General features: G+C 40.7%; 1 non-coding gene across 1 annotated transcript; it reads left to right on the top strand.

Moving 5' to 3' along the window:
• Positions 1-1,721: 1,721 nt before the first annotated feature.
• LOC121213170 (small nucleolar RNA R71) lies at positions 1,722-1,829 on the top strand. Its single transcript, XR_005908540.1, has one exon. It is a non-coding gene; the product is annotated as a small nucleolar RNA R71 (small nucleolar RNA).
• Positions 1,830-13,040: the final 11,211 nt, after the last annotated feature.

Genomic DNA, 13,040 nt, shown 5'->3' on the forward strand with positions numbered 1-13,040 from the left:
TGGTGTAGTTTCAGTTTATCGTGTGTTCTCGGTTTATGTGTTCGCCATTCATCTAGCTCCTCTATTTTCAACCTTCGTTCTTCATGAATAGATCTGTTACTATTGTTTAAGAGTGGCTCATGTACTTCCTGCAGACTTATCTCCTGCAAAGTGGGTTGTATCATGTGGTCAGTTTTAATAGAATGGTTTAGGCGATCATCTTCAATATCCAATGTGTTGTCAGAATTGCGAGCTTAAAGGGTGAATGTTTCGTCTCCTACGTGAAGCGTGAGCTCACCTGTGCCAACATCAATAATTGTTTTCACAGTTGCTAGAAAGGGCCTTCCCAGAATTAAAGGAGTGTTGCTATCCTCCTCTATGTCAAAAACAATAAAGTCAACAAGAAATATAAATTTATCGATTTTTATTAGCACATCTTCAATAATACCCCTAGGAAATCTTATAGTTTTATCTGCTGGTTGAATGCTCATCCTAGTCTGTTTGGGTTTCCTGAGACCTAGTCGCTTAAACATTTTATAAGGCATGACGTTGATACTGGCCCCTAAATCAGCTAATGCATTATTAACATCTAAACTACCAATTAAGCAAGAAATCGTAAAACTCCCTGGATCTTTTAGTTTGTTCGGTAGTTTATTTTGGAGAATAGCTGAGCAAACTGCGTTTATCTCCACGTGTGATGCCTCGTCCAACTTCCGCTTATTTGTTAAAAGTTCCTTTAAAAATTTAATTGCATTTGGCATATGCAATAGGGCTTCAATAAATGGTAAGTTAATATGTAATTTTTTTAAGAGTTTAAGGAATTTACCAAATTGTTCATCTGAGTAGTCTTTCCTTATCGCGTTGGGGTATGGAACACGAGGTTTATATTCGACATGCACCGTTTTGTTTTTATTGTTATCTACCTCACCTTGACCTTTGCTTACCACAGTTTCTTGCCTCGGTTCTGGTTCAGGCTCAACAACTCCTTCTTCATCTTGAATATTAATTGCATTGAGCTGTTCCCTTGGGTTGGGTTCAATATTACTTGGCAAGCTACCTTGTGGTCGTTTGGAAATTAGTTTGGAAAGTTGGCCTATCTGGGTTTTGAGCCCTTGGATCGACACTTGTTGATTCTTAAGTGCTGCCTCGGTGTTCTGGAAATGAGTTCTGACACTGAAATAAACTTTGAGAGCATCTCTTCAAGGTTTGGCTTCTTTTCCTGTTGGTAGGGTGGTTGTTGGTTGCCTGGAGGTGGTTGTGGTCTTTGATTTCCTTGACCGCTCCACCAGAAATTGGGGTGGTTCCTCCAACCTGCATTGTAAGTGTTACTATATGGATTGTTTTGAGGTCGAGGATTATTACCCATGTAGTTTAATTGCTCATTATCCATGTTCTGGCCATAAGGTTGGTATTCCGAATGGCTTGTTCCACCTCCACTTGCTTCGCACTACATTACTGGGTGAACCTGCGAAGAACTAAGAAAACCATCAATATTTTTATTAAAGAGTTCAACCTGATTAGAGAGCATGGTGACCGAATCGACGTTATAAATGCCGACTGTTTTCGTTGGCTTTGTCCTCATGACTTGCCACTGATATTTATTTAGTGACATCTCCTCTATATACTCATAGGCATCTTCAAGTGTTTTATTATTGATGGTTCCGCTAGCAGCTGCGTCAACCATTTGTCGAGTCGAAGGATTCAGGCCATTATGGAACGTTTGAACCTGTACCCAAAGCGGTAACCCATGGTGAGGGCACCTTCTTAAAAGGTCCTTGTATCTCTCCCATGCATCGTAGAGTGTTTCTAAATCCATCTGCAGAAAAGAAGAGATATCATTACGTAATTTTGCCGTTTTAGCCGGTGGAAAATATTTTAGTAAAAATTTTTCGGTCATTTGTTCCCATGTAGTAATTGAACCTCGTGGTAACGAGTCCAACCACTATTTAGCTTTGTTCCTCAATGAAAAAGGGAATAACCGAAGACGAATGGCATCATCAGAGACACCATTAAATTTAAATGTATCGCATTGTTCTAAGAAGTTGGCTAAATGAGCGTTGGGATCCTTATCCTGCAAACCATCAAACTAAACAAATTGTTGTATCATTTGAATAATGTTAGGTTTTAATTCAAATTTATTTGCAGCTACAGCAGGTCTAACTATGCTCGATTCAGTTCCTGTTAAAGAAGGTTTAGCATAATCATACATAGTGCGTGGAGCAGGATTTTGATTAACTGCAATTGCAGGAGGTAGCTAGTTGCCTTGGTTTTCAGCCATCTCTTCAGTTGGAGGTTGAGTATCGTCTTCTTGTTCGTTCTCTGTGTATCTTAAGCTTCGCCTTATTTCTCTTTGATTTCTGCGAACTATACGATCGATTTCTTCGTCAAAAAGTAATGGTCCTGATGGATTTCTTCTATTCATAATTTATAAAAACCTACCACGAGAAGGAAAAAGTAAATTAATAAATAATAATAATAATAAAATTAAATTAAATTGAAAGAAAAATAAATGGATAAAGTAATAAAAATTGAGCGTTCCTAATATCTTAGTTCATCGGCAACGGTGCCAAAAACTTGATCGCGAGGTTTCATGATAGGTTTTAAATATTTATAATACTCGTTCTTGAACTAACTATTATCGCAATGTAGGCAAGTGTACCTATCGAACAGTAGTATAGTTTTAGCAAGACCAGATTGTCGAACCCAAAGGAACTAAAAGTACTAGTAATAACTGTCTTTTTATTATCTAGCCTAAGAATAAAGAAGTTTTTGTTTTAACTAACTAATTATCTAAACTAAGAACGCACAGAGAATGGAATTGGGGAATTGCTTTTAGAAAAATCGATTGAATGAAGACAATACCCAAGGAAAAATCCTCCTAGACTGTACTTATTATTTTGACTCTTAATCGGATGATTTATTCATTTAACTTGTTCCATAGATATCCCTAAGTTATGTTATTATCCCTATTCAAGACTACTAACGTCTAATCCAAAGATTGAATAACCGAGACTTTTTTCTAATTAACACTCTAGGGTTGCATTAACTCGATATATGGATCCCCTTATTAGGTTTCACCCTATTCCGGCAAAATCTTGTCAACCTATGTCTAGGCGTGCAATCAACTCCGCTTAATTATGAAAAATGTACTCTTGGACAGGGTTTATTCCTCCTCTGAATAAGAGTTTATCTTGAATCAGTATCCTGGGATATCAAAACAAGAATTAAGAACACATAATTAAGAACAAGTCAAATATTTATCATACAATTCAGAAAATAATAACAAGATTTGTCTTAGGTTTCATTCCCCTTAGGTAATTAGGGGATTTAGTTCATAACTAAATAAGAAAACATCTCAGAATAATAAAGAATACAAAACATAAAGAAAACCCAAAACTCCTAAAGGGGAATTGAGGAGAGATCTTCAATCTTGATAATGAATCTGACTTCTAAGATGAATCAATCGGCTTTTTTGGAGTAATTCCTTATGTGACAGCCCAAAGTTGACCCTAGTCGGGAAGTGGCTTCGGGACCGCTAAACCGAGTCACCGAAATGTTTGAATGTGATACTTATTGTCTAGAATATGTAATTATGAATGTGTGAAAATTTCAAGCTTCAATTTGGTTGATTTCATGTGAATTTAGTCAATAGGACTTATGTGAGAAAATTCTAAAATGTGATAGGTCAATGTGTGAGGACCTATTAGTGCATGTGGACAAAGGGGGGACTTGCATGTCAAATTCCCCCCCTAATGAGTAGTGGCCTGCCATGACAAAGAATGATGGGCAAAACATGTCATGAAACATGTTTTGTTAGTGGAAGAATAAAATAAGAAGTATGGGTAATAAAGAAATGGAAACAAAAGAAAAAAAAATGTGTGTGTAGTGTTTGTTCCCCCCATTGCCGTGAGCTCAAGAGAAGAAAGGAGAAAAGTTTGTGTTCATCCTTTCTCACCTCCATTCTAGCCTAAATTAGAAAGAAAAAAACAAAGAAAAAAATTTCTCATCCTTTGGTTCATCCTTGGCCAAAAATTTTAAGGAGGAAAGAAGAAGAAAGGTGAAGAGATTCGGCCATGCATGTAGCTAGGCTAAGGTATGTTTGATGATGTTTCATGAGATGCATGCATGATTTAGTGGTTAGCTTGAGTTCTACCTAGCCCATGGTCTAAATCTTGCTATGTGATGGAAATGGCACTCGACCATGGATGCATCATTCTTGGTTGATGTTTGATGTTGTGGTGATGAGGTATGAGGATGAGTTAAGATTCGGCCTAGGTGGAGGTTGTGTTAATGCCATTGCATGCAAAATATGAAGCTTGTTAATGATGCATGTGATGATGGCTTGATGATTCTTGAACCTCCTTTTTAGCATTTTTGTGTGAGCACATATGTGCATTGGTTGCTAAAGGGAGAAGAATCGGCTAGCAAGATGTGTGCTAAGGCCGAATGTAACTTTGCATGTTGATGAGCAATGCATGTGTTAAATCGATGAAAAGGGGGAGGATGCTTTACTAGTGGGTATATGTGTGTATTAAATGTTGAAATCGACCCCAAAAATGGACATGCATATTCGGCCAAGGGGAAAGAAATTAGCTAATATGTTGTGTTGATGCATGATTTTTGCATGTATGAGACTTTAATGTCTAATGTATGAATATGGGCTAAGTGCCTTGTGTTCATCTTTTGATGCCTAAATGATGAAATCAATTTATTTGTTTGATTAAGCTCAAGAGCAAAGGGAAATAAATCCGATAAAGGGAAGGAAAAAGTGGTCGAATAGTTAGCGGGATCGTTCGACAACACCCGAGGTAAGTTCTTGAGTAAGAGAGCTTAAATTACAATGTGATTAAATCATGCTCTATGTGTGGCTATTGAGCCGAATGTGCAAGGACGATATGTGCCTTGTGCTTGAGTTTCGCAAATGAAAATGAAATGTGAATGTGCATGATTAATTGAATGCTGTCCGGGCTAAGTCCCGAAGGCTTTGTGCTAAGTGAATATATCCGGACTAAGATCCGAAGGCCTTTGTGCGAGATACTAAATCCGGGTTAAGTCCCGAAGGCATTCGTGCGAGTTATTAAATCCGGGTTAAGTCCCGAAGGCATTCGTGCGAGTTGTTAAATCCGGGTTATGTCCCGAAGGCATTGTGTGAGTTACTAAAACCGGGCTATGTCCCGAAGGCATTTGAACGAGGAGCTATATCCGGTTAAATCCCGAAGGTACGTGATTTGGTAATGAATGAGCTTGCTGTAAAATTCCAGCGAATACTCGAAAAACATCCCAATATGGGGATATGTTACGTATGTGTGGAATTTAATCGAGCCCTTACAAATAAATGTTCGCTCAGTTGATAAACGAGCTACCGGCCTTCGGCCAAGTTAGTTTATTGTGTATGTACATAAGGGTTGTTAATGTTGTGAAGCAAGTTTGATATCGGTAAATTGCGTATTATGAAATATTCCGTTTAGCTAAATGTGTGCTATTCTTTGTGCATGCTGGAATTCCTTGCTCAAACTTACTAAGCATAAATTGCTTACTCGTTACATTGCTCCTCTGTTTTATAGATTTTTGGTTCTCCAGCTATCGGACTCGGGATCTTGAAGTCGAAGTCGCCCACACTATCAAAGGCTCTTTTGGGTACTATTTTGGTTGAATTTTGATATGGCATGTATAGGACTACCCATTGTTGTCTTTCGAGTACTTTATGAAATGTATAAGTGTACAGCCATGCGAAAATGGCTTGTAGAAGTGGAGTATGGCATTAGACCATTCGTATTTATGAATGTATAGATGGTTTCATGATGTAACTATAGTTGGAATGGAAGTGTTGAGCAAATGATCAGCCACTAGAATGGCTAAGTATGATCATATGTGGGCTTATGTATGACAAGGCCCTAGTTGGTCCATGAAACCCCAAATTAGGTAAGGTTTACTTGAAAACAGAAGCTGATAGCAGCAGTGGTGTGGATTGGAAAAATCACAAGAATTCGTAGGAGTGGAATTAAATAGTGAATAAATTATGTAATCGAACCTTGATGAATCTACTTTCATATGGAAGTAACGAAACAATAATAGGAACAGTACAGTAAGAGATATTCGGGTTCTTGTGGAACAGGGCCAGAACAGTTTCTGGATTCCCTGTTCCGACTTTGGAAATTCACTATAAATTGACCAGAGATAATTAGGGGTCATACCATATATGTATGGATTCCTCTCTGAGTCTAGTTTCCATAGAAACAAACGACATCAGTATTGAAGCTCTGTGCGGAGAGATATCCCAGTCGTAAGGGGTAAAGGTCAGTGTAGTCGACCCCTGTAACTTGGGAGACTTTGACTAATAAACTGTACTAATTGGCCTGACCAAAAATTCTAGAAAAAAATACATAGGTGGGGACATGAGTCTAGTTTCAGGGAAAAATCACAAAACTGATTTTTGAGTTGTGAAACTCAAGATATGATTTTTGAAGCGACAAGTACTCAGACTGGGCAGTGTCTGGAAAAAAAAAATTTTCAAAGTTTGTTAACATCTCGTGTCCGACTCCGGTGTCGGTCTCGGGTTCGGGGTGTTACATTTTATTGGTATCAGAGCTACGGTTTAGTCGATTCTAGGACTACCGTAATGTGTTGGGTCTAGCTATACATGCCATTTTATGTGATTACTTGATAGTGTGGTGACTTCTGAAAATTGTAAATGTGTTTATAGTAATGGATCCCGATCGTGACCGAGAGGTAGCTGATGATCTTGAGAGTGTAGCGCCTGCTCCCGCACAAGGGACAGTGCCGGCAGACTCTCAACCTAATGCTAGTAATTCGAATGATGAAGCTGGACAAGCATTCTATAGCGTGATGAATGATTGGTTTAACCAATACATTCGAACTAATATGGCTGTTCCACAACCTCCATTCCCGACAAATACTACCCCCGCACCTACAATACCACCGGTAACGGACCAAATAAGGTCAAATAAGCCCCCAGTTGACAGAATCCGAAAACATGGGGCTACTGAATTTAAGGCTATGGATAGCGATGATGCCGAGCAAGCTGAATTTTGGCTGGACAACACTATCCGGGTACTCGATGAGCTATCTTGTACACCCGATGAATGCCTAAAGTGTGCCATCTCCTTGCTACGTGATTCTGCCTACTATTGGTGGAGTACTCTGACTTCTGTTGTGCCCCGAGAGCAAGTAACTTGGGAGTTTTTCCAAACTGAGTTTCGGAAAAAGTATATCAGTCAGAGATTTGTTGATCAAAAACGGAAGGAATTTCTTGAGCTTAAGCAAGGTTCTATGTCAGTTACTGATTACGAGCGAAAATTCGTTAGACTTAGTAGATACGCTCGGGAATGTGTTTCGTCCGAGGCTGTCATGTGTAAACGCTTCGAAGATGGGCTGAATGAAGATATAAAAATGTTCGTTAGCGTTCTTGAAATACGAGAGTTCGTGGTACTTGTTGAACGAGCTTGTAAAGCCGAAGAGCTTAGAAAAGAAAAGCAAAGAGTTGATGAGGGAACTGGAGAGTTTCGTAAAAGATCCTCGGGGAGGTCTCTTCAACAGACATCGAAGAGATTTCGAGATGATGCGGGCCAGTTTTGAGGCACTTCGGGCCTTTTTGGACGAGATCGTGATCGACCCACTGTGGGTACACGAGGCACTTCGGTCGCCAGTGTTGGGAATGAACGTCGAGACAGGACGAAATGCCGATATTGCGGTAAATGGCATTCGGGGAGTTGTAGATTTCCTGACCGCTCCTGTTACAAATGTGGATCAGTTGACCACTTCATTAAAGATTGCCCGAGGTTGTCGGGACAGAATGCAAATCAGAGTGGGAGACCGGGTGCTACCACTGCTCGAGGTAGACCATCCGGAAATATGGGCAATGCTAGTGGTGGTCAGGAGGATCTAGAGATGATATAACCAGATCCGAAGCCCGTCGCCTGCTAGAGCTTATGCTATACGTGCCCGCGAGGATGCTTCTTCGCCTGATGTTATTACCGGTACATTCACTCTCTTTGATACTATTGTAATTGCTTTGATTGACCCCGGTTCTACTCATTCCTACATATGTGAAACCTTAGCCTCCAGTAAGACCTTACCTATTGAGTCTACTGAGTTCGTAATTCGGGTGTCAAATCCCTTGGGTCGTTACGTGCTTGTCGACAAAGTGTGCAAGAAATGTCCCCTGGAAATTCGAGGTTCCTGTTTCCCGACGAACTTGATGCTTTTGCCGTTTGATGAATTTGATGTTATCCTTGGTTTGGATTGGTTGACCGCGCATGATGCGATTGTGAATTGCAAGAGCAAGACTATTGATTTGAGATGCGCAAATAACGAAGTAGTCCGAATTGAGTCTGCGGACTTGGAGGGGATGCCAGCTGTAATATCAGCAATGTTGGCACAGAAATATGTAAGAAAAGGGTGCGAAGCATACCTTGCGTATGTACTTGGTGACAAAGAATTAGAAAAGAAACCCGAATCTGTGCCGGTGGTTTGTGAATACCCGGATGTTTTTCCGGAAGAATTACCGGGTTTACCACCTGTTCGGGAGGTAGAGTTTGGTATTGAGCTTGTACCTGGGACTACGCCGATTTCGATAGCTCCGTATCGTATGGCACCAACCGAGTTAAAGGAGTTGAAAGCTCAGTTGCAAGAACTGACGGATAGAGGTTTCGCTCGACCAAGTTTCTCACCTTGGGGTGCACCAGTATTGTTCGTGAAAAAGAAGGACGGAACCATGAGGTTTGCATTGACTATCGCCAGCTGAATAAAGTGACGATAAAGAACAAATATCCGTTGCCGCGCATCGATGATTTGTTCGACCAACTGAAGGGAGCCTCAGTGTTCTCAAAAATAGATTTGAGATCGGGCTATTATCAGTTGCGAATCCGAGATTCAGATATTCCTAAAACTGCCTTCAGAACGAGATATGGTCACTACGAATTCTTAGTGATGCCGTTTGGGCTCACTAATGCCCCTGCAGTATTTATGGATTTGATGAATCGGATCTTCAGGCCGTATTTGGATCGGTTCATAGTGGTGTTCATTGATGACATTTTGGTCTATTCAAGAGACGAGACCGAACATGCTGAGCATCTGAGGCTAGTGCTGCAAATTTTGCGGGATAAGCGGTTATATGCTAAGTTTAGTAAGTGTGAGTTCTGGTTAAGAGAGGTTAGCTTCTTGGGTCATGTGGTATCCGCGTCGGGTATTCGAGTTGACCCGAACAAAATTTCAGCCATACTGGACTGGAAACCTCCGAGAAATGTTACTGAAGTTCGGAGCTTTTTGGGGCTCGCCGGTTATTACCGACGATTTGTGAAAGGTTTCTCGATGATAGCCACACCAATGACGAAGCTACTTCAAAAGGATGTTAAGTTCGAGTGGACGGAGAAATGTCAGAAAAGTTTCGACCAACTGAAAACTCATTTGACTGAAGCTCCAATTTTGGTGCAACCCGAATCAGGTAAAGAGTTTGTCATCTATAGTGACGCATCCCTACTTGGGTTAGGTTGCGTATTGATGCAAGAAGGTCGAGTCGTGGCCTATGCGTCGAGACAATTGAAGCCACACGAGAGGAATTATCCGACCCATGATCTCGAACTAGCTGCCATCGTGTTTGCTTTAAAAATATGGCGACATTATCTGTTTGGTGAGAAGTGCCATGTATTTCGGATCACAAAAGTCTCAAATATTTGATGACTCAACGAGACTTGAATCTGCGACAAAGACGTTGGCTTGAGTTGTTGAAAGATTACGAGCTTGTCATTGATTACCACCCGGGAGAGGCTAACATGGTTGCGGACGCCTTAAGCCGGAAGTCATTGTTTGCTTTAGAGCGATGAACGTGCATTTGTCTGTTTTACCAGACAGTGTGTTAGTAGCTGAATTAAAAGCTAAACCATTATTGACTCACCAAATTCGTGAAGCTCAGAAAGTCGATGATGAATTGGTTGCAAAACGGGCTAAGTGTTTTCCGAACGAGGAATCGGAGTTTCAAATTGATGATGATGATTGTTTGAGGTTCAGAAATCGTTTGTGTGTTCCAAGGAATTCGGAACTCATTTCAATGATTCTGAACGAAGCCCATTGTAGCCGAATGTTAATTCACCCGGGGAGTACGAAAATGTACAACAATTTGAAACGTCAATTTTGGTGGCATGGTATGAAACGGGACATCTCTGACTTTGTTTCGAGATGTTTAATATGTCAACAAGTGAAAGCGGAACATCAAGTGCCTTCAGGATTACTCCAGCCGATCATGATACCCGAGTGGAAATGGGATCGAGTCACAATGGACTTTGTGTCCGGACTGCCTTTGTCAGCAAGTGAGAAGGATGCGATATGGGTTATTTTGATAGACTGACTAAGTCGGCTCATTTCATCCCCGTACGTACGGATTTTTCATTGGATAAACTAGCTGAATTGTACGTTTATCAAATTGTGAGATTACACGGGGTACCTGTTTCTATCGTGTCGGATAGAGATCCGAGATTCACCTCACGATTTTGGAAGAAATTGCAAGAAGCTCTGGGTACCAAGTGCATTTTAGCACTGCTTTTCACCCCCAAACCGATGGTCAATCCGAGCGGATAATTCAGATACTTGAGGATATGTTGAGATGTTGCATCCTCGAGTTCAGTAGTTCATGGAACGGTATTTACCTTTGATTGAATTCGCTTACAACAATAGTTTCAATCAAGTATTAAGATGGCACCTTACGAGGCTTTGTACGGTCGTAAATGTCGTACACCATTGTTTTGGACCGAGCTCGGTGAAAGTAAAATTTTCGGAGTTGATTTGATTAAAGATGCTGAGCAGAAAGTAAAGGTAATCCGTGAAAGTCTGAAGGTAGCCACGGATCGTCAGAAGTCGTACGCAGATTTGAAACGAAAAGACATCGAGTATCAGGTGGGAGACAAAGTGTTCCTTAAGGTTTCACCTTGGAAAAAGATACTCAGGTTCGGCCGTAAGGGCAAGTTGAGCCCAAGATTCATTGGGCCGTACGAAATCTCGAACGAGTTGTCCGTTGCGTATAGATGATTTGCCCCCGGAGCTTGAAAAGATTCATGACGTCTTTCATGTTTCGATGCTTCGACGCTATCGATCTGATCCATCGCATATAATTAGCCATCAGAGGTTGAAATTCAAGTCGACATGAGCTATGAAGAAGAACGATGCGTATCCTAGCTCGTGAAGTGAAGGAGTTGCGAAACAAAAGAGTTCCGCTAGTAAAGGTGTTATGGCTCAAACACGGGATCGAGGAAGCTACTTGGGAGACCGAGAGCTCGATGAAAGAACGATACCCAAACCCATTTACCGGTAAGATTTTCGGGGACGAAAATTTCTTAAGTGGGGGAGAGTTGTGACAGCCCAAAGTTGACCCTAGTCGGGAAGTGGTTCGGGACCGCTAAACCGAGTCACCGAAATGTTTGAATGTGATACTTATTGTCTAGAATATGTAATATGAATGTGTGAAAATTTCAAGCTTCAATTTGGTTGATTTCATGTGAATTTAGTCAATAGGACTTATGTGAGAAAATTCTAAAATGTGATAGGTCAATGTGTGAGGACCTATTAGTGCATGTGGACAAAGGGGGGACTTGCATGTCAAATTCCCCCCCTAATGAGTAGTGGCCGGCCATGACAAAGAATGATGGGCAAAACATGTCATGAAACATGTTTTGTTAGTGGAAGAATAAAATAAGAGTATGGGTAATAAAGAAATGGAAACAAAAGAAAAAAAATGTGTGTGTAGTGTTTGTCCCCCCATTGCCTGTGAGCTCAAGAGAAGAAAGGAGAAAGTTTTGTTCATCCTTTCTCACCTCCATTCTAGCCTAAATTAGAAAGAAAAACAAAGAAAAAATTTCTCATCCTTTGGTTCATCCTTGGCCAAAAATTTTAAGGAGGAAAGAAGAAGAAAGGTGAAGAGATTCGGCCATGCATGTAGCTAGGCTAAGGTATGTTTGATGATGTTCATGAGATGCATGCATGATTTAGTGGTTAGCTTGAGTTCTACCTACCCATGGTCTAAATCTTGCTATGTGATGGAAATGGCACTCGACCATGGATGCATCATTCTTGGTTGATGTTTGATGTTGTGGTGATGAGGTATGAGGATGAGTTAAGATTCGGCCTAGGTGGAGGTTGTGTTAATGCCATTGCATGCAAAATATGAAGCTTGTTAATGATGCATGTGATGATGGCTTGATGATTCTTGAACCTCCTTTTTAGCATTTTTGTGTGAGCACATATGTGCATTGGTTGCTAAAGGGAGAAGAATCGGCTAGCAAGATGTGTGCTAAGGCCGAATGTAACTTTGCATGTTATGAGCAATGCATGTGTTAAATGATGAAAAGGGGGAGGATGCTTTACTAGTGGTATATGTGTGTATTAAGTGTTGAAATCGACCCCAAAAATGGACATGCATATTCGGCCAAGGGAAAGAAATTAGCTAATATGTTGTGTTGATGCATGATTTTTGCATGTATGAGACTTTAATGTCTAATGTATGAATATGGGCTAAGTGCCTTGTGTTCATCTTTTGATGCCTAAATGATGAAATCAATTTATTTGTTTGATTAAGCTCAAGAGCAAAGGGAAATAAATCCGATAAAGGGAAGGAAAAAGTGGTCGAATAGTTAGCGGGATCGTTCGACAACACCGAGGTAAGTTCTTGAGTAAGAGAGCTTAAATTACAATGTGATTAAATCATGCTCTATGTGTGGCTATTGAGCCGAATGTGCAAGGACGATATGTGCCTTGTGTTGAGTTTCGCAAATGAAAATGAAATGTGAATGTGCATGATTAATTGAATGCTGTCCGGGCTAAGTCCCGAAGGCTTTGTGCTAAGTGAATATATCCGGACTAAGATCCGAAGGCCTTTGTGCGAGATACTAATCGGGTTAAGTCCCGAAGGCATTCGTGCGAGTTTTATCCGGGTTAAGTCCCGAAGGCATTCGTGCGAGTTGTTAAATCCGGGTTATGTCCGAAGGCATTGTGTGAGTTACTAAACGGGCTATGTCCCGAAGGCATTTGAACGAGGACTATATCCGGTTAAATCA

Source organism: Gossypium hirsutum, chromosome A13, assembly GCF_007990345.1.
Source record: "Gossypium hirsutum isolate 1008001.06 chromosome A13, Gossypium_hirsutum_v2.1, whole genome shotgun sequence".
Taxonomy (NCBI): domain Eukaryota; kingdom Viridiplantae; phylum Streptophyta; class Magnoliopsida; order Malvales; family Malvaceae; genus Gossypium; species Gossypium hirsutum.